This window comes from Rhincodon typus, chromosome 3 (genome assembly GCF_021869965.1).
Source record: "Rhincodon typus isolate 14 chromosome 3, sRhiTyp1.1, whole genome shotgun sequence".
Lineage (NCBI taxonomy): Eukaryota > Metazoa > Chordata > Chondrichthyes > Orectolobiformes > Rhincodontidae > Rhincodon > Rhincodon typus.
The window spans coordinates 11,588,380-11,609,366 of NC_063334.1; positions in this window are offsets into that span (position 1 = coordinate 11,588,380).

Sequence of the window (20,987 nt, forward strand, 5' to 3'; positions counted from 1 at the left end):
AGTAAGGAGACCAAAACTGCACACAGTACTCCAGGTGTGGCCTCACCAGGACCCTATACAGCTGCAGCATAGCCTCCCTGTTTTTAAACTCCATCCTTCTAGCAATGGCAGACAAAATTCCATTTGCCTTTTTAATCACCTGCTGCACCTGCAATCCCACCTTCAGCGATTCATGCACAAGGACACCCAAGTCCCTCTGCACAGCAGCGTGCTGCAATTTTTTACCATTTAAAACATAGTCCATTTTACTGTTATTCCTACAAAAGTGGATGACCTCACACTTATCAACACTGTACTCCATCTGCCAGACCTTTGCCCACTCACTTAGACTATCTATATCCCTCTGCAGACTTTCAGTATCTTCTGCACACTTTGCTCTACCACTCACGTTAGTGTCATCTGCAAATTTTGACACACCACACTTAGTCCCCAACTCCAAATCATCGATGTAAATTGTAAACAATTGCGGTCCCAACGCTGATCCCTGAGGCACACCACTAGCCACTGACCGCCAACCAGAAAAACACCCATTTATCCCTAGTCTTTGCTTTCTACTGGTCAACCAATCCTCTATCCATGCCAATACATTACCTGTAATACCATGCAACTTTATCTTATGTAGCAGCCTTTGGTGTGGCACCTTGTCAAATGCCTTCTGGAAATCCAGATACACCACATCCACAGGTTCCCCATTGTCCACCATGCAAGTAATGTCCTCAAAGAATTCCACCAAATTAGTTAACCATGACCTACCCTTCATGAATCCATGCTGGGTGTTCCCAATGGGACAATTTATATCCAGGTGTCTTGCTATTTCTTCCTTAATGATAGATTCAAGCATTTTCCCCACTACCGAAGTTAAGCTAACTGGCCTATAGTTACCTGCTTTTTGTCTACTGCCTTTTTTAAACAGTGGCGTCACATTGGCTGTTTTCCAATCTGCGGGAACCACCCCAGAGTCCAGTGAATTTTGGTAAATAATTACTAGTGCATTTGCTATTTTCCCCCATCACCTCTTTTAGTACCCTGGGATGCATTTCATCAGGGCCAGGAGACTTGTCTACCTTTAGCCCCGTTAGCTTGCCCAGCACTGCCTCCTTAGTGATAATGATAGTTTCTAGGTCCTCATCTGCTATAACCTTCTTGCCATTAGTTTTTGGCATGTTATTTGTGTCTTCCACTGTGAAGACCGACACGAAATAATTGTTTAATGTCTCGGCTATTTCCTCATTCCCGGTTATTAAATTGGCCTTCTCATTCTCTAAAGGACCAATGTTTACCTTCGCCACTCTTTTACGATTTACATATTTATAGCAACTTTTGCTGCCTGTTTCTATAATTTGAGCTAGTTTACTCTCATAATCTATCTTACTTTTCTTTATAACTTTTTTTGTAGCTTTCTGTTGGCCTTCAAAGATTTCCCAGTCTACTAGTTTCCCACTACTTTTTGCTTTTTTGTATGTGTTTTTTTTCAATCCGATACTTTCCTTTATTTCCTTAGACATCCATGGCTGGCTCTCTGTTTTCCTACAGTTCTTCCTTATCACTGGAATATACTTCTGCTGAGCACTGCGAAAAATAGTTTTGAAAGTCCTCCACTGTTCCTCAATTGACCCACCATAAAGTTTTTGCTCCCATTCTACCTTAGCTAACTCCTTCTTCATTCCTTCATAGTCTCCTTTGTTTAAGCACAGGACATAGGTACTGGATTTAACCTTCTCACGCTCCATCTGTATTTTAAATTCAACCATACTGTGATCACTCCTTCCGAGAGGATCCCTAACTGTGAGATCATTAATTATTCCTGTCTCATTACACAGGACTAGATTTAGGATAGCTTGCTCCCTCATAGGTTCCATTACATTCCATTAAATTGTGCATTTTTTTAATGTTCTCAAAATAAAGGAAATTCAAATTAATTTTCTTTTGTACACTGTCATAGTTATGCAGTTTTTGTTGTTTTGTGAAGTGCTTTGATCTTTGGAGAATTGGGTGGAGAAATGGCAGATGGAGTTCAATCCAGGCAAATGCGAGGTGATGCATTTTGGAAGATCCAATTCAAGAGCGAACTATACGGTAAATGGAAAAGCCCTGGGGAAAATTGATGCACAGAGAGATCTGGGTGTTCAGATCCATTGTACCCTGAAGGTGGCAACGCAGGTCGATAGAGTGGTCAAGAAGGCATACGGCATGCTTTCATTCATCAGACAGGGTATTGAGTACAAGAGTTGGCAGGTCATGTTACAGTTGTATAGGACTTTGGTTTGACCACATTTGGAATACTGCGTACAGTTCTGGTCGCCACATTACCAAAAGGATGTGGATGCTTTGGAGAGGGTGCAGAGGAGGTTCACTAGGATGTTGCCTGGTATGGAGGATGCTAGCTATGAAGAGAGGTTGAGTAGATTAGGATTATTTACATTAGAAAGACGGAGGTTGAGGGGGGACCTGATTGAGGTCTACAAATCATGAGGGGTATAGACAGGGTGGATAGCAAGAAGCTTTTTCCCAAAGTGGGGGACTCAATTACTAGGGGTCACGATTTCAAGGTGAGAGGGGAAAAGTTTAAGGGAGATATGCATGGAAAGTTCTTTACGCAGAGGGTGGTGGGTGCCTGGAACGCGTTGCCAGCGGAAGTGGTAAAGGCAGGCACAATAGCGTCATTTAAGATGTATCTAGACAGATACATGAATGGGCAAGGAGCAAAGGGATACAGATCCTTGGAAAATAGGCGACAGGTTTAGATAGAGGATTTGGATCGGCGCATCTTGGAGGGCCGAAGGGCCTGTTCCTGTGCTGTAATTTTCTTTGTTCTTTGTTCTTTGTTAACGTGTTACTTGACTGCATTGTCAAATATTTCTGACTTTCAATAACTCTGAACTGTGAAAAAGTTACATTTTTAGAGAGTACCATTTGACCAAAAACATGGTTTGTTCACTACAACGACCACTTTAGTTCACATGCCCCCAAATTTTTTTTTAAAAAACTAATTTTATGTGCCCTTCAAAGTTAAAAGTTTAATTGTTCCAAGAGTTTCATTTGCTCATTATTACAGACAGAGAATCAGCTTAGCAACCAAGAGTAATTAATGGCCGTGAGTGGGAGCAATCAACAACTGTAACCATGGTGTTTTTACTGAAACTTTATGCAGAACAGCAGGCTGTAGAAGATGTACAATTTTCTAACTGATTGGGAAGCATGTTTACTTTCCCAAGAGCAGGGTTCCCAATCACTTGTCGACGTCATGACACTCTGAAACAGAGTTTGTTTCAGGAATTGTTGCTCATCTGAAACACAATGATGTTTCCGAAAAATCCACTGCCTGTAAAAATGAAGGAGAGGAAATCCAATCAATTGCTTTGTCATTGCTGTTGCAACTTTAATGAATAGACATTTATGATTTTTAAGTACTGTATCAATATGCTCTTTTGTATTGCAAAAAATTACAGCAAACTTTGTAGTTTATCAAATAACTTCTCTCTGATTTTTTTATTCATTTGTGGGGGTGTGCATCGCTGGCTGGGCCAGCATTTATTGCCTGTCCCTAGTTGCCCTTGAGAAGGTGGTAGTGAGCTGCCTTCTTGAACAGCTGCAGTCCACCTCCTGTGGTTTGACTCACAATACCATTAGAGAGGGATTTCCAGGATATTAACCCAGCGACACTGAAGGAGCAGCGAAATATTTCCTAGTCAGCATGGTGAGTGGCTTGGAGGGGAACTTGGAGGTGGTGGTGTTCCCATGTATCTGATGCCCTTGTCCTTCTAGATGGACATGGTCATGGGTTTGGAAGGTGCTGTTTGAGGATCTTTGGTGAATTTCTGCAGTGCATCTTGTAGATAGTACACACTGCTGCTACTGAGCATCGGTGGTGGAGGGAGTGGATGTTTGTGGATGTAGTGCCAATCAAGCGGGCTGCTTTGTCCTGGATGGAGTCAAGCTTCTTGAGTGTTGTTGGGGCTGCACTCATCCAGGCAAGTGGGGAGTATTCCTTGACACTCCTGATTTGTGCCTTCTGGATGGTGGACAGGCTTTGAGGAGTCAGGAGGTGAGTTACTTGCTGCAGTATTCCCAGCCTCTGACCTGCTCTTATAGCCACTGTCTTTATGTGGTGAGTCCAGTTGAGTTTCTGGTCAATGATAACCCCCAAGATGTTGATAGTGGGGGATTAAGTGATGGCAACACCATTGAACGCGAAGGGGCAGTGATTAGATTGTCTCTTATTCATGATGTTTACAGCCTGGCATTTGTGTGGCACGAATCTTACTTGCTACTTGTCAGCCCAAGCCTGGATATTGTCCAGATCTTGTTGGATTTGAATATAGACTGCTTCAGTATCTGAGGAGTCGCGAATGGTGCTGAACATTGTGCAATCATTGGTGAATATCCCCACTTCTGACCTTATGATGGAGGGAAGGTCATTGATGAAGCAGCTGAAGATGGTTGGGCTGAGAACACTACCCTGAGGAACTCCTGCAGAGATGTCGTGGAGCTGGGATGATTGACCTCCAACAACCATGACCATCTTCCTATATGTCAGGTATGACTCCAACCACTGGAGAGTTTGCCCCCTGATACCCACTGATTCCAGCTTTGCCAGGGCCCCTGATGCCACACTCGGTCAAATGCAGCCTTGATGTCAAGGGCTGTCACTCCCACCGCACCTCTGGGATTCAACCCTTTTGTCCATGTTTGAACCGAGGCTGTAATGAGATCAGCAGCTGAGTGGCCCTGGCGGAACCCAAACTGGGCATCACTGAGCAGGTGCTGCTTGATAGCACTGTTGATAATTTATTCATTCACGGGATGAGGGCCGTTGCTGGCTAGGCAGCATTTATTGAGGGCTGTTAAGAGTCAACCACATTGCTGTGGGCCTGGAGTCGCATGTAGGCCAGACCAGGTAAGGATGGCAGTTTCCTTCCCTAAAGGGCATTAGTGATCCAGATGGGTTTTTCCAACAATCAACAATGGATTCACGGTCACTGTTAAATTCTTAATTCCAGATATTTATTGAATTCAAATTCCACCATCTGCCGTGGTGGGATTCAAACCCGGGTCCCCAGAATGTTAACTGGGTCTCTGGATTAGCAGTCCATCGATAATACCACTAGGCCATCACCTCCCCATAACACCTTGCATCACTTTACTGATGATCGATGTAGTGATAATTGGCAGGATTGGATATGTCCTGCTTTTTATGTACAGGACATTCTTAGCAATTTTCCACATTGTTGGCTAGATACCAGTGTTGTAACTGTACTGAAACAGCTTGGCTAGGGGAGCGGCAAGTCTTCAGTAGTATTGTCAGGGCCCGTAGCCTTTGCAGTATCCAGTGTCTACAACTGTTTCTTGATATCACGTGTATTGAATCGAATTGGCTGAAGACTGGTATCTCTAATGCTGGGGACTACTGGAGGAGGCCGAGATAGATTATCCACTCAGCACTTCTTTTGCTTCTTTTATTTTTTGCACTGATGTGCTGGGCTCTTCCATCATTGATGACGGGGATATTTGTGAAGCCTCCTCCTCCAGTGAGTTGTTTAATTGTCCACCACCATTCACAACTGGATGTGGCAGGACTGCAGAGCTTAGATCTGATCCGTTGGTTTTGGGATCAATTACCTCTGTCTATCATTTGCTGCTTTCACTGTCTGGCATGCAAGTAGTCCTGTTTGGTGGCTTCACCAGGTTGATACCTCATTTTCAGGTATGCCTGGCGCTGCTCCTGGCATGCCCTCCTGCACTCTCCATTCAACCAGGGTTGATCCCCTGGCTTGATGGTAATGGTTGAGTGGGGTATATGTCGGGCCATGAGGTTACAGATTGTGCTGGAGTACAATTTTGCTGCTGTTGATGGCCCACAGCACCTCATGGATGCCCAAACTTGAGTTGCTAGATCTGTGCGAAGTCTGTTCCATTTAGCATGGTGATAGTGCCACACAACACGATGGAGGTTATTCTCAATATGAAGGTGGGACTTCGTCTCCACAAGGACTGTGTGGTGGTTACTCTGACCGATACTGGCATGGACAGATACAACTGCAGCTGGCAGATTGATAAAGATGTGGTCAAGTATGTTTTTCCCTCTTGTTGGTTCCTTCACCACCTGCTGCAGACCCAGTCTAGCAGCTGTGTCCTTTAGGACCCAACCAGCTCGATCAGTGGTGATGCTGCCGAAGCACTCTTGGTGGTGGATATTGAAATCCCCTACCCAGAGTACATTTTATGTCCTTGCCATCTTCAGTGCTTCCTCCAAGTGTTGTTCAACATTGAGGAGTACTGAGTCATCAGCTGAGGGAGGACAGTATGTGGTAATCAGCAGGAGGTTTCCTTGTCCATATTTAACCTGAAGTCTTGAGACTTCGTGGGGTTCGGCGTCAATGTTGAGGGCTCCTAGAGCAACTTCCTCCTGACTGTATACCGCTGTGCTGCCACCTCTGCTGGGTCTGTTCTGCTGGTGAGACAGGACATATCCAGGGATAGTGATGGTGGTGTCTGGGACATTGTAAGGTATGATTCCGTGAGTAAGACTGTGTCAGGCTTGACTAGTCTGTAAGACAGCTCTTCCAACGTTGGCACTAACCCCCAGATGTTAATAGGGAGGACTTTGCATGGTCGACAGGGCTGTTTCTGCCGTTGTCTATTCCGGTGCCCAGGTCGATGCTAGGTGATCCGTCCAGTTTCATTTCTTTGAGACTTTGTACCGATTGGTTCAATTAAATGGCTTGCTCGGCCATTTCGGAGGGCAATTGAGAGTCAACCACATTGCTGTGGTTCTGGAGTCACATATAAGTCAGACCAGGTGAGGATGACAGATTTTCTTCCCAAAAGGACATTAGAGAACCAGATCAGTCTTTCCTGACAATTGACAGTGATTTTATGGTGAGAAGTAGATTCTTAATTCCAGAATGTTTCTTTTTAATTGAAGTCAAATTCCACCACCTGCTGTGGTGGGATTCAAAACCAAGACCCCAGAACCTTAGCTGAGTTTCCTGAATTAATAGTGTAATGATAATACCACTAGGCCATCACCCTGGTCTGCATTCACAGCATTCAACATTTTATTAAATTAGTATGAACTCATGACCAACTGGATATTGCTTAAATATGATAATGTTCTCAAATCTTTACAGACATCGAGATCTACAGCACAGAAAAAGGCCCTTCAGCCCACCATGTCTGCACCAGCCAAAAAAACATCCATCTAACTATTCTAAACCTATTTTCAAGCAATTCGCCCATAGCCTCACAAAGAGAACAAAGAACAGTACAGCACAGGAACAGGCCCTTTGGCCCACAAAGACTATGCTGACAGAAGATCACTGCTTAAACTAAAAACCTTTTGCCTCCACGTGGTCCATACCCCACTATTTCCTGTCTATTCATGTACCTGTAAAGCTGTCTCTTAAATGTTGCTACTGTATCCACCTCCAGCACCTCTTCTGCTCATTCCAGGCACTTACCACCCTCTGTCTAAAAAAAAAACTTACCTCTCACATCTCCTATAAACTTACCCCCATTTACCTTAAACCTATGTCCCATTGACATTTCGATCCTGGGAAAAAGACTCCAACTATCCATTCTATCCATGCCTCTCATATTTTGTAAGCTTCTATCAGGTTGACCCTTCTCCTTAAATGCTCAAAAGAATACAAACTGAGTTTGTCCAATATCTCCTCATGGTTAATGCCCCCCAAACCAGGCAACATCCTGGTAAACCATTTCCGTACCCTGTACAAAAGCCTCCACATCCTTCTTGTAGTGTGGTGACCAGAACTGAACACAATATTGCAAATGTGATCTTACTAAACTTCTATACAACTGCAACATGAATTGCCAATTTTATACTCTATGTCCCAAACGATGAAGGCAAGCATGACATGTGCTGTCATGACCACCTTATCCACTTGTGTTGCCACTTTCAGGGAAGTGTGGACTGGTACAACTAGTTCCCTCTTTACTAATGTTTCTCTGAGTTCTGCTGTTTACTGTATACTTCCCTCCTGCATTAGACCTTCCAAAATGCATCATCTTGCAATTGTCCAGATCAAATTCCACCTGCTATTTCTCCACCCAATTCTCCAGCCAATCTGTATCCTGCTGTATCCTCTGGCAATCCTCCTCACTATCCGCAGCTACCCCAATTTTTGTATCATGCGCAAGTTTACTAATCAGGGCACCTACATTCTCCTCCAAATCATTTATATGTATGTAACAAACAACAGGAGTCCCAGCACTGATCCCTGCAGAACACTGCTGGTCACAGATCTCAGTCAGAAAAACACTCATTGCTACTGTCTGTCTTCTGTGACTAAGTCAGTTCTGTATCCATCTTACTAGCTCACTGCAGACCCCATGTGATTTTCCCTCTTCTATCAGTCTGCCATGAGGAACATTGTCAAAGGCTTTGCTGAAATTCATATAAACAACATCTACCAATCCAGCCTCATTAATCATTTTTGTCACTTCCTCAAAAATCTTAGTCAAGTTTATGAGCCATGTCCTTCCCCACACAAAGCCATGTTTGTAGTTCATATTTTTCCATATGTGAGTAAATCCTGTCCTTAAGAATCTTCTACAATAATTTCCACTGATGTGGCTCATGCCAACTTTTATATTCAGTGCCCTGACGAATGAAGACAACATGTCATATGCCTTCTTTACCATCTTATCCACTTGTGCTCCACTTTCAGGGAGCTATGGATTTGTACCCCATGATCTCTCTGTATATCAATGCTCCTAAGGGTCCTGCTATTTAATTTTCTTCTTGCATTTGACCTCCCAAAATGCATCACCTTGTATTTGTCAGGATTAAACACCATCTGCCATTTCTCCACCTAATTTTCTAGCTGATTAATATCCTCCTGTATCCTTTGACAATCTTCCTCATTATCAGCAACTCTATCAATTTTTATGTTTCTGCAAACTCACTACATTTTCATCAAAATTACAAACAACAGAGGCCCCAGCACTGATCCTTGCAAAATACCATTGGTCATAGATCAGAGATAGTAGGAACTGCAGATGCTGGAGAATCCGAGACAACAAGGTGCAGGGCTGGATGAACACAGCAGGCCAAGCAGCATCATAGGAGCAGAGAGGCTAGATCTCCAGCTGGAAAAACACCCCTCCAAAAGTACATTCTGTCTTCCATGACTAAGCCAATTTTGTATCCAACTTAACAAATCACTATGGATCCTATGCAATTTGATTTTCTGTACATGTCTGCTGTGAGAGATCTTGTCAAATGTTTTAATAAAGTGCACATAGACTGCATATACTGGCCTACCCTCAATCATGTTCATCACTTCCTCAAAAAACTCGATCAAATTTGTGAGACAAGACTTCCCCTGCACAAAGCCATGTTGACTATCTCTAATAAGTCCTTTATTTTTTGCCCAACTACATCACCTCACATTTATCCAAATTGAATTCCAGTTGCCATTGATCAACCCATCTGAGCAGTCTGTCATGTTCTCTTGTGATCTAAGCCTATCCTCCTCACTGTTTTCCACCCCATCAATTTTTCTGTTGTCTGCACTTACTGACCAACCCTCCTACATTCCAGTCTTAATGGTTTAAATAAACCACAAAAGAAAGGGGCCCCAACACTGACCCCTGTGGGACCCCACTAGACATAGACTTCCAGTCAGAAAATCACCTCTCGACTATCACCCTCTGCATCCGGCCATTCAGTCAATTGTGGATCCAAACTGTCAAATATCTCTAGATCCCATGTGTTCCTACCTTTGCTATCAGTCTCCCATGTAGGACAAAAATTGGTATCAACATTGAACCTGATCCTATCCTAGCCTGATATTTAAATTTGCATGCTTTGCAACATGCCTTATCAGATAGTGTGCATGGTTAGGAGTCCCACCTGATTTGTGATTCCTCTATAATCTGTGGGATCTGCTGTCATTTACGAGCAAATTCAGCACAGCATGGGAATCAAATCAAAATTCATACATTGTGCACCAAGAAATGAATGCTTGCTTCACTGAGGCGATCTTGCATTATCGTATGAAATCATCTTTTTGTGCCACAGGAACATTCATACCATATCCAAACAACAATTCTTCTGGTACTGTGTGGTGTGGATCTATTTTCACCTGTAATATTGAATGGAATAATTGATGCCATTTTCCATTATGCAGGAGGCAGTCTGCTGAAATGAATGCTTTGAAATATAGGGAAACATTGCTGCGAATATTAAGTATTTAATAATTGATAGCTTGGGATGAACTGTAGACTTCCACTGAATCCTGGTTTTGTGCCTCCTGAATGTGCTCTCCGATCAGCATTTTGAAAACTGTGAGTGAGATGGTCCATCTGGACAACGCAGCAAGAGGCAAATCTCGAAATATGTATCCCTTGTCCAAAGGTCAAAGATGTTACTGAGCTGCTGCAGACTATCCTGAGGAGGTGGGTGAACAGCCAGTGGCTGTGGTCTATATATGTACCAGCAGCATGCATAGATAAAGGAATGAGGTTAGGCAGCTGGAAGAGAAACTGGCAAGCCGCACCTCAAAGTGAGTAATCTCTGAATTCTTGTCAGTATCATGTGAACATAGAAATAGGTAGAGAGAGCTTACGTGGTTGAAGAGACGGTGTAGGAGGGAGGACTTTAAATACTTGGGACATTGCGATGAGTTCTGGGGGGAGGTGGGACCTTGTATATGTCAAATGGATTGCACCTGAGGAGAGCTGGGAGCAATGGGACAGTTTCTTGTGCAATTCATGAAGGTTCAAAATGAATTGCCAGACATGTGGGGAAAGGGAGATAAAATTAAAAAGACAAAACAAGATGCAAAGAGGATTCGGATGATAGCAGTGGGGTAAGTAATATCAATATTTTAGGTACAGTCAGTATAACAAGGAATGGAGTGAGATCTAAATTAGATTTATTGTGCATGTATATGAGAACATGGCGTGCGGTGGATAGTGTTTATGAGTTGCCTGTGAAAATAGCCACATGGGAACATGAGTTTGTGGCAATATTTTTAGACCTGACTCAATAAAAAAGAGCAGGACCAGGTACTAAATATTCCTGGACACAAGATGCTTATACATGATACAGCATGAAAGAAGGAAGAGTGGTAGAGAGAGAGAGAGACAGGGGACACATTTGATGATATCAAGATCTGAATCTATTTGGTTAGATTTAAAAAAACAATAGAGATACAATTGCACTAATGGGTGCACTTAGAGGCCACAGGTCAATAGGGAAAGTACAGAGAAACAAATTTGCAGAAATGCAAAAACTTTTCAGCATTTGTAATGTTAATTATACGGATATAAACTGGGATAGTACTTGTGTATAGTAATACTAAACATCTTCAGTTTCAGAAATATGTTCAGCTGAACTTTGCAGTCTGCATTGCAAACCAACCATGCAGACAACTGAGCCAAACAACCCCTAGTAATTAGAATATTCGTGGATTCTAATTCATTAAAGTGCAGAATTTGCTTTAATTACTAATAATATTTTCGAAGATGCCTGAAGTGATACTGCGTTTTGGTGGACTTATTTTTTGTGCCATCCCGTATGGAATGCTTATTGAGTGTATCATTTTCAAACTATTAATGGTTAATTATCACACCAAACTGATAGAGAATGTCCAGGGGCCTCACTCAGGTGACAAGGGAACATTCAAGGATTAAGCAGCCACTTTGCCTGGAGCCGAGGCCCAAACAGACTGAAGTAAACAATATGTTCTTGGAATTCTTCAGCTCCCACTGAAACTACTCCAATTAAGTAAAGGTATTTATTTCCCGCCTCTGTCTTGTGCCCCTTCTTGTGATCAGTCCCCTTGCTGTGCTGAAGTTTGGAGCTGTTTTAGGACATCAAAGGGATTAATATCTAGTGTATGTTCTGCTGAAACCTTTTAAGGTTCTAAAGGCAGAAAGTGATTGGGGAAGCCTAGGATCTAACAGTGACAATTCCTTTGAAGAAGGGGGAGGGATGCTTCATGCCATACCTGCACCGTCACTCCCTCTGCTGTTACCCCACCCCCTCCAATCCACGTCATGGTCAAAACTTGCACGACACCAGGTTACAGACACCAGGTTATATAGGCCAACAGGTTAATCTGAAAACACAAGTTTTTGGAGCATAGCCCCTTTGTCAGGTGAAGCTTGTGTTTTCAAATAAACCTGTTGTCTGAGTTGGACGAGTTGGATTGAAGGGTCTGTTTGCATTCTGTACAGCTCTATGACACCAGTTCTTTATCTTTGCCACAGTATCACTCTATCAATAAACCAAAGGACTGTTGATGCTGGAAATCAGAAACTGAACTGAAGAAGGGTCAGTGGATCTGAAACATTAACTCTGCTTTCTCTCCACAGATGCTGCCAGACCTGCTGAGATTTCTCTGTTTTTGTTTATCACTCTTTCCATATTATGTATCTCTATGTCTGCTTGGAAGTCTTACACAGAACAAATAGCTGTCATATTGGTCCTCACACTTTGTGATAAATTAAGAACAGTCTTATAATAGCTATGAGAAAGATGAAAAGAGGTATAATTTCCTGTTGACTCTTCTACCTGTTATGCCTCATGGGATAGCACGCTCAAAATCAAACACTGCTTTTCCCGGAGTTGGCACAAAAGGTAAAGATTTTTTAAAGTGCACAAAATTCTCCAATTTACCTGTCTTTCAGACTCAAGTTGACAGAAAACTTTCTACACTTAATAAGAATTATTATATAGGCTGGCTACAGGTAAACACTGATGAACCATCAGGAGATAACATGAACCATCAGGAGATAACTCTACTTGTTAAAACTCTAACCTGCTTATAAAGTGCACACACACACACACACACACACACACACACACACACACAGAAAGCACAGGCGTCTTGGGCAGAGGGAAAGACAGGGAAGGCAGTGCAGTGGTCCCTTTGCACAGGGTTTGCTGAGATGCTTCTTGTGCTGATGACAACACTGCTTTTCAGTCTTCCTTCTCCAAATACATTCACCTGTTTGGGGAAGACACAGGGTAGTAGTAGCCCCTTTAAAAATGTCTTTGCTTTATCAAATAAAAGTCAGCAGTTAAATTAAAGGGGAAATAATTTGGTGATTTTCAGGCTTGAAGTGTCAACTTGGTGAAGCTAAAGGACTACTTGTGTGCTAAACAGTGTAAGGACCATGTGATAAAGCTAACCAATTCCACAACCAACAGTCCAGATCTAAACTCTGTGGTCTTGTCAAATCTAGTTGCAAATGGTGATTCTCAATGAATAACCCCATCCTCGATAATGGGGGAGCCCAGCACATCAGTGCAAAAGGTACAAGTGAAGCATTTGCAACAGCCTTCAGGCAGAAGTGCCGAGTGCATGATCCATCTCAGCCTCTTCCAGAGGTCCGCAGCATTGCAGATTCCATTAAACAGCCACAAAAACAAACTGCTGGAGAAACTCAGCAATTCTGGTAGCATCTGTGGAGAGAGAAACAGAGCTAATGATTCTGGTCCAGAGACCCTTCTGGAGACCTGCTGAGTATTTCTGGCAATTTCTGTTTTTGTTTCAGATTGCCAGCATCTGCAGTTCTTTAGTTTTCCCAGTTTACAGCCAATTTGATGTATTCCATGTGACATTAAGAAATGGTTGGAGATGTTGGATACTACAAAGGGAATGGGCCCCAACAACATTCTAACAATAATACTGAAGACTTATGCTCCAGAACTTACCGCTCCCCTACCCAAGCTGTTCCAGTACAATTAGAACGCTGGCATCTACCCAGCAATGTGGAAAAAATGCCCAGGTATGTCCTAGGTGTATTCAGGTCAAGGGCAGATTTGGGAATTTGGTGGGAAGTAAGGGTCTGGGTCAATGTGTATTATTGTAGGAGGAGATCAGTTTTATAGTTTCTCAGGAGATAGACTAGGTTTTCTAAATATGATATTTCATGAGTAACTATTCAGATAAGTACATTGGAGCTGCCCTGAGTCTCTGATTCCAACTCAAAATTCAGAGCCTTTCGATTAGGTCCTGAGGAACCAGGGAATTGCTTCTCAGATGTTAAAACATCCTGGGAAAATCTAACAGTGGTCAATGTGTCAAAGACATCAGGGCTTCTAACTTGCATCTTTGATCAAATGTCCAGTCTCTGACTATCAGGAGATGATAAGGTCTGAGCCATTGTTAATCCTGGCTGGGTTATCTACAACAAGAGGACACAGTTTCTGGCTAAAGGACTGATCATCTTGAACTGAGATGAGAAGAAATTTCTTCATTCATTGGGTTGGGATGTTCCCTCATTGAACATATTTAAGACTGCAATTGTAAGGATCAGCAGAGATAGCCTGAACAGAAACATCAACTTTCCTGCTCCTCTGATGCTGCCTGACCTGCTATGCTCCTCCAGCTCCACACTGTGCTATAATTGTAAGAATCATGTTGTTTTGAACTGCGGATGAGAAAAATGAGAAAAGGTACTGCTTTAAACCAAGGAAACTATGTAAGAAAATATAGCAGTTTTACAATGCAAGTTACCGAAACTCATTGTGATTTGCATCCACAATGTTCCCTTATTCCCAGAGTGTGGGCAGCGGCGAGAGTGGTTCCTTCCCAGGGGGTCAGCAGCGGCAGCAATGTAATAAAGGCTGAGGCCCTGGCTGGTTCAACGTTGTTGGCCCAGCATAAGAGTTTCAGCCCAGTTTGGGAGCCAACAGCTTCAGTGGTGGCTGCATTGTCGAGATTGGCCGAACGCAGATTCATGGTGATGACAACATCAGTGGAGAAAGATGGTGCTAAAGAATGTTGACGAGGTTCCAGTGGTGGTGGCACGGCTTCAGGACGTGACTGAGCCTGGGTACCCGACGGCAGTGATGTTCCAACTGTGTGTGAGGATCTGGGGCACCTGAGTATTTGCAGATCGAGGGATGGACTTCGTGGCTTTGTTTTACTTGGCAGCAAGAACACATGACTCCACACGTTTTCTTTTCTTTGGCTGTTTCTTTTATTCCTGCTTCTGTTTTTAATCCTGTCTTTTGTACAAAAAGATGGTAGTGGGGAATGACGATTTTGTACACTTTTCACTGTACTCCTGTATTCCTGTACTCAAGTACATGTGACAGTAGAATCTAAATCTAATCTAGTCTAACTGTAAATCTAAATCTATTCAAGTAGTGGGGAAGGATACTAAATATCTCAGCTCCATGTTGGTGTGTTGATGGCAGTTTTGCCATTGATTGATTTTTCAATCAGGACAGAATGTGTGTGGTCAGAAGTACTTAGCATAGTAACAAGTTCTTGATTGGTTCCAGGACAGGTTGGTGTTTGGACAATCATTCAATCTGCAAAGGAGAAAGCAGTTCTCTTTCTGAATTGCCCTTTCTCTCCTGCGTAGAGTAAGACCATAAAACCAAAACAAATTGGACCAGGAGTAGGCTGTTCATTCCCTCGAGTCTGCTCTGCCAAATCAGATCATGGCTGATCTGACGTTCCTCATATCCACTTTCCTGTGTTTTCCTCATAACCTCAGAGTAGTAACAGAAAATCTCCTGTAAATATTCGCACTCACCATTTCCCAAAGAATAGCTTTCTCTGCAAATCCCCTTGTTGAAAGGAACAGGCTGGAACTGCTCCCTCACCAGCTCCAATCTTAAGATCGGTACTAAGGCAGTGCTGTTCTTCAGATGGCAGATAAAACCAAGGCCACTGCTACGTTTTCAGCTGGACAAAAAAGGTCCCTGCTGACACGGCCAGTGTTTATTCCTTAATCTCACTCTTTTTTCCAAAATTGCATTGTACTCTATGGGATCTTACTGTGTAAAGATTTGTCTACCCTGTTCCCTACACTATAACTACGTTAGGCTACATTATAACCGCCACTACTACACTTATGAAAAGAGTTTCATGGAAGGGGAGTTCAGAACCAGAGGACACAGTTTAAAGACAGAGGGGGTAGACCATTTAGGACTGAGATGCGGAGAAATGTTTTCACCCAGAGAGTGGTGAACCTGTGGAATTCACTGGCACAGCAAACAGTTGTGATCAAAACATTGAAAGTTTTCAAGAAGGAGTTAGATATAATTCTCAAGGCTAAAAGGACCAAATGATTTGGGGAGAATAAGGCAACAGGGGACTGAATTGGATGATCAACCGTGATCATGTTGAATGGTGAAGCAGACTCAAAGGGCTGAATGGCCTATTCCTGCTCCTGATTTCCATGTTTCTATGTTTCTACATGTTGATTGTCTTGAATGAAGCAATTTTTCATTTAATACGACCACAAGGAAGCAACTGCCCACCATCTCCTTAATTTTGGAGATGAAATTGCCTCACCAAAGCAGAAAACCCAGACCAAAGAAACCAGAATCATTTCGTCCCATCCAAATCAATTGCCTGCTCTGTGTAGCTATCATCATGAACATTGCCCCAAGCTGCTGAGCATTACATTCCTCAGCAATATTTTCATCCTTATCAAGTCTGGGTTATTGGCTAATGTTCTGTTTGGTTAAATGTTTAAACCAGCATTGTCTGGGCATATCCCAAATAAGCAATCTCTATATACCAGTGTAAATTTTTCAATGTTCATCCATCTCCTTCATCTAGATGCACTCATGTTGCTGCTAAGGAGGGAGTTTGAGGATTTTGATGCTGCTATATATCAGTGGTTTCATATTTTCTGAACACAATCTCACACCAGGATTGATAAAGCAAACATAGGGTCTGTTTACTTTTATAACTTAAAAATAAAAATGACCTGCAAAAGAAGCAAAGGTGTACTGAGGAAAGATGTTTCAATATAGCATGTGGTTAGAGTCTACCTGGAAACTGTGGTGTGGGCAGGTTCAACTGGGGAATTCAAGCAGGCATTGGAAATAAATTTGTGCAAGGTTAAGGGGAAAAAGTAAGAGATCAACATAAGGTAATATTGCAGATTTAATGAGCCAGTGCAGGCACGATGGAATGAATGGCCTCCTTCCGCCCTGGAACATTTCTGTAATTCTGTTGTCTGTATCATTTTTCTTGAGACATTACAGGTTTCTTGTAACTCTTGGACCCAGTGATGACCCAGGAATCATTAAGAATTGGGTTGAATCTACCCAAACTCATTCCTTGGGATCATTATGAACTGGGTGTGTATCTCCTAACTCATTTCATATTTTCATTTAACAGAATAAAGGGATTATCTTCGTCACTTGTCTGGACCGAAATCAAAAGCAGACGCCACAGTAACAAGATGGTATGCTAACACGCTGTACTGTGAAATATTCCAACCATCATACAACATGATACATGCAACTCACTTTTCAACCACAACTTGCACGACCTCCTAATGACTACTGTGAAGCTCAGTGGATGAGCTGGGCTTATCGAAATTCTGCGCATAACTTTTGAATGGGCTACTTGTAGAACCAGCAATGCTCTGGTAACTTGCTGACTGGGAATTTGTCTTGTGCATTCAATGCAGCTGGTCAGCTGGTCTTCAGTCCCTTTCATCACAAGACACTGTCAACTTTTATGAGGATATTGGACACGGTTAAAAACGTGCCATGTCATCTTATACCGGTGCTGTAAGGACTTCAATGCAAAATTAGACACAGGGCCAAAAGTTGCAGCAACAGGGTATCTCACTGTGTCTGCCTTTCGTTAGACTTAAATTTGCATGTTTAGGATTTAAATGATTGTGTCGTAAGTTGCTGAAAGTGCGAGTTGATGACAATGTTGTGAGGGAATGGGGCAAACAACTGGGTATTTTCTAACCAACCAGACTGAAAGGTTGTGAAATTAATAGCATACGACTGAGAAGGGAATACAAATTAGAATGCCGAATTCCCTTACAAATCAGAAAGGGAAAAAAAAATAAAGGCCAGAGGTTTGTGTGAATTGGTGAGGCAGAGGTGGCTCCGCTCCAATTCCCGATGTCATCCCGATCTCTCTGCCTGGTTAATATTGGTGGCAGGCATGGGAGGGAGAGTTGTCCATTCAGGACTGTGTTGGCAGCCACATTGTAAGTTGGCACTGATGGATCTAACAGGGGCACCTTTAAACGCCTGTCAGGTCTGGAATGTAGTCACGTGCCTCCTGCAGAGCTGTGTCAGCCATACCCCACCGAGAGCTGCAGCCAGAGGTAGAGAAGACCAGTGGGAGAAGACAAAGAGACTAGTGAGGAGCGATGCTTGTCAGTGAGAGAGAGGGAAGATCCTACGTGATTCTCTGCATGCTCTCCTCCGGACTATTTGAGGAAGGCAGGAAATTCTCTTGGCCAGGATCGGGAGGAGGAGATTTCCTTGCCATGCCCAGTAAACCCAGACAGAGACTGCAGAGACGGAGAACCTAGCTGGAGTGCCACAAGCTGTCTTCAACCTCTCTCCCCGGCCAGGTTGAGTACTCCACACTTTGGTGTATTCTGTTTATCACGCTGAACCTCCATCTCTTTGTTCTCACAGGAGAAGAGGACCCACAATGCCAAATGAAAGACCTAGATGGCAGCAGAATCTCATTTCTACTGATCTGACCACCAGCAGGAACATGGCAACCACTCTAGCACACACAGGGTGTAGGGATGATGTTGAAAGAATAAATAACTTCCCAAAGTGCTCCTGTGGCTTTCACTATACACACATCAATCTGAATATGAGACGATTCTGGAGTCTCTGGAGTGTTGAAAAGGGAAAATCTACAAGAACAGAGCATTACAGTCTCCGGGGAACAGCTATCCTCCTCTAACTAGGAGGAGTCAAGCTCAGAGAGTGCAGCGTTATATCCTGCTGCTCTCACCCTCGCCCATCCAGATACCTTCATATTGGAGGGTAGATGTTACAGAAGGATACCAGGTCAGAACCTGGTCACAGGGAGCACACATGTACCTGGCCAGTTGATGGAAGATGTGACAGCAAAGGCTGGAGGGCTGTCAATGGTAGGGTGTGAGACAGGCCAGACCCATGTGAAGCCCCAGGCTGATGATGTGCAGTTCAGTAAGAAGGCAGGTGCTGGAGGTTCACTGTGATGTGCATGAGGAGGTGATGCTTCAACCAGAGGATTTGTAGACCCTGCCTCAGACAAAGGAGGAGTCCATCCATAAGACCATAAGCTGTTGTAGCAGAAGGAGGCCATTCAGCCCATTGAGCCTGCTCTGCCATTCAATGATCTGATAATCTTCAACTCCACTTTCCTGCCTTCTCCCAATGACCCTTGATTCCCTCACTGATTAAAAATCTGTCTATTTCAGCCTTGAGTATACTCAACAACCCAGCAGCTACAGCCCACTGTGGTAAAGAATTCCACACATGCACCAGCCTCTGAAAGAAATAATTCCTCCTCATTTCTGTCTGAAGTGTGTGACCTCACATTCTGAGATTATGCAGTCTGGTCCTAGACTCTCACACAGGGGGAAAGGAACTCACAGCTTATACTGTGTCAAATTTCCTAAGAATCTTGTATGTTTCGATAAGATCACTTCTCATTCTTCTAAATTCTAATGAGTACAGACACAACCTACTCAATCTCACCTCATAAGACAGTGCCTGTACACCTTGTATGATATCATCCACACCAGGAGAGCTGCTATTTCCCATTCAGAAAGCAGCCTTCATCGAGAAGCTGGCAGATATAATTGAGAGTTACATCTAGCTGGTCGGTCCATGGATGCTGGAGATGCACACAGATCTGCATACTCCTGCTGCAGCCGTGAGCTTGAGGTGACAGTGGCAACTTGAGAAGGCGATGAGGGGTTTGGAGACTTCCCTCAGCTCCTTATCTTGTTCTAGGTCCTTAATTTCCTCATTCTGTTTTACCTTTTATGATATAAAGAAGGTTTTAATTAGCCCCAAATGTGTTCTCATAGACTCTCTTCGCCCCTCTTAGTTCTCCTATAGCTCTCCCCTGCTCTTGAACATTTATGATGCATTTCAATTGTATGACTTCCTACATTAGAACAGTGACTACACTGTGGAAGTAATTAATTGATTATAAAATGCATTTGGATATCCTCTGATTGTGAAAGACACTGTGTTAAGTGCACATCTTTCTTTATAAGAAACGTACATCTGTCTTAAGCGTTCATTTTCTGTCTCACTTTGATTTGATATGTTTCATAATCTAGCTACTTCCAGCTTTGGATATCTTTACTTTTCCCCTCCTTGAACCATCTTTGATGGCAACTCCCTCCCATTGTTTGGTTAATGTTTTGTTGACCAGTTTTTGATTTTGCTTCACCTGGGCCAGATCCCACTTCAACTTTTCCTTCTCCAGTGTACTTGTGTCTCCTGTTCCAAAGGTAAAGTCACCACAGTTCTACCAGACCACAGGGCTGCTCTCTCACTAGACACAGATAAGCAGTGGTTGTTTAACCTGAGGGTCACCACACTTCAGGTGATGGGAAATATGAGAAGGAGAATCCCTCATGGGAAGCTCAGGCTACGTAGAAATTGAACCTTTGCTGTTGGTAACAGTCCGTGTCTCAAGAAAGCCATCCAGCCAACCAACCGCCTCTCTTGCTCTTTAGTAATGTTAATGATATAGTAATCAGTGTTGACCTTTTGAGATTGGTATGATCACTCTTCCCTTCCTCCCACTAAAACTCCAGTTGCCCCATCACATACAAATCCAGATTCAGAGTCGCTTCCTTCCTTGAGCTTGGGATCCCACTTGGCTAGCCCCAAAGAGTTGGAGAGTCTAGGCTTCTTATCCACCTATCTGCTCACTCCCCCACCCAACCCCCCTGTCATCAACGTAAATACCATCTTTCCCAGCTGCTATGAGTTCTGACGAAGGGTCACTGGACTCGAAATGTTGAATCTGCTTTCTCTCCACAGATGCTGCCAGACCTGCTGAACTTCTCCAGTAATTTTTTAAAAATTTTGTACACATTTGCAGAATTTCTCTTTGCCCTTTACATTGCTGCTAGCCTGGTTGCTGGGAGTGGGTTCGCTCAGCTGGTTAGATGGTTGATTTGTGATACACAAAGATGCTAACAGCAGCGAGGGTTCAATGCCCAAACTGGCTGAGGTTACTGTGATGGACTGTCCTTCTTAA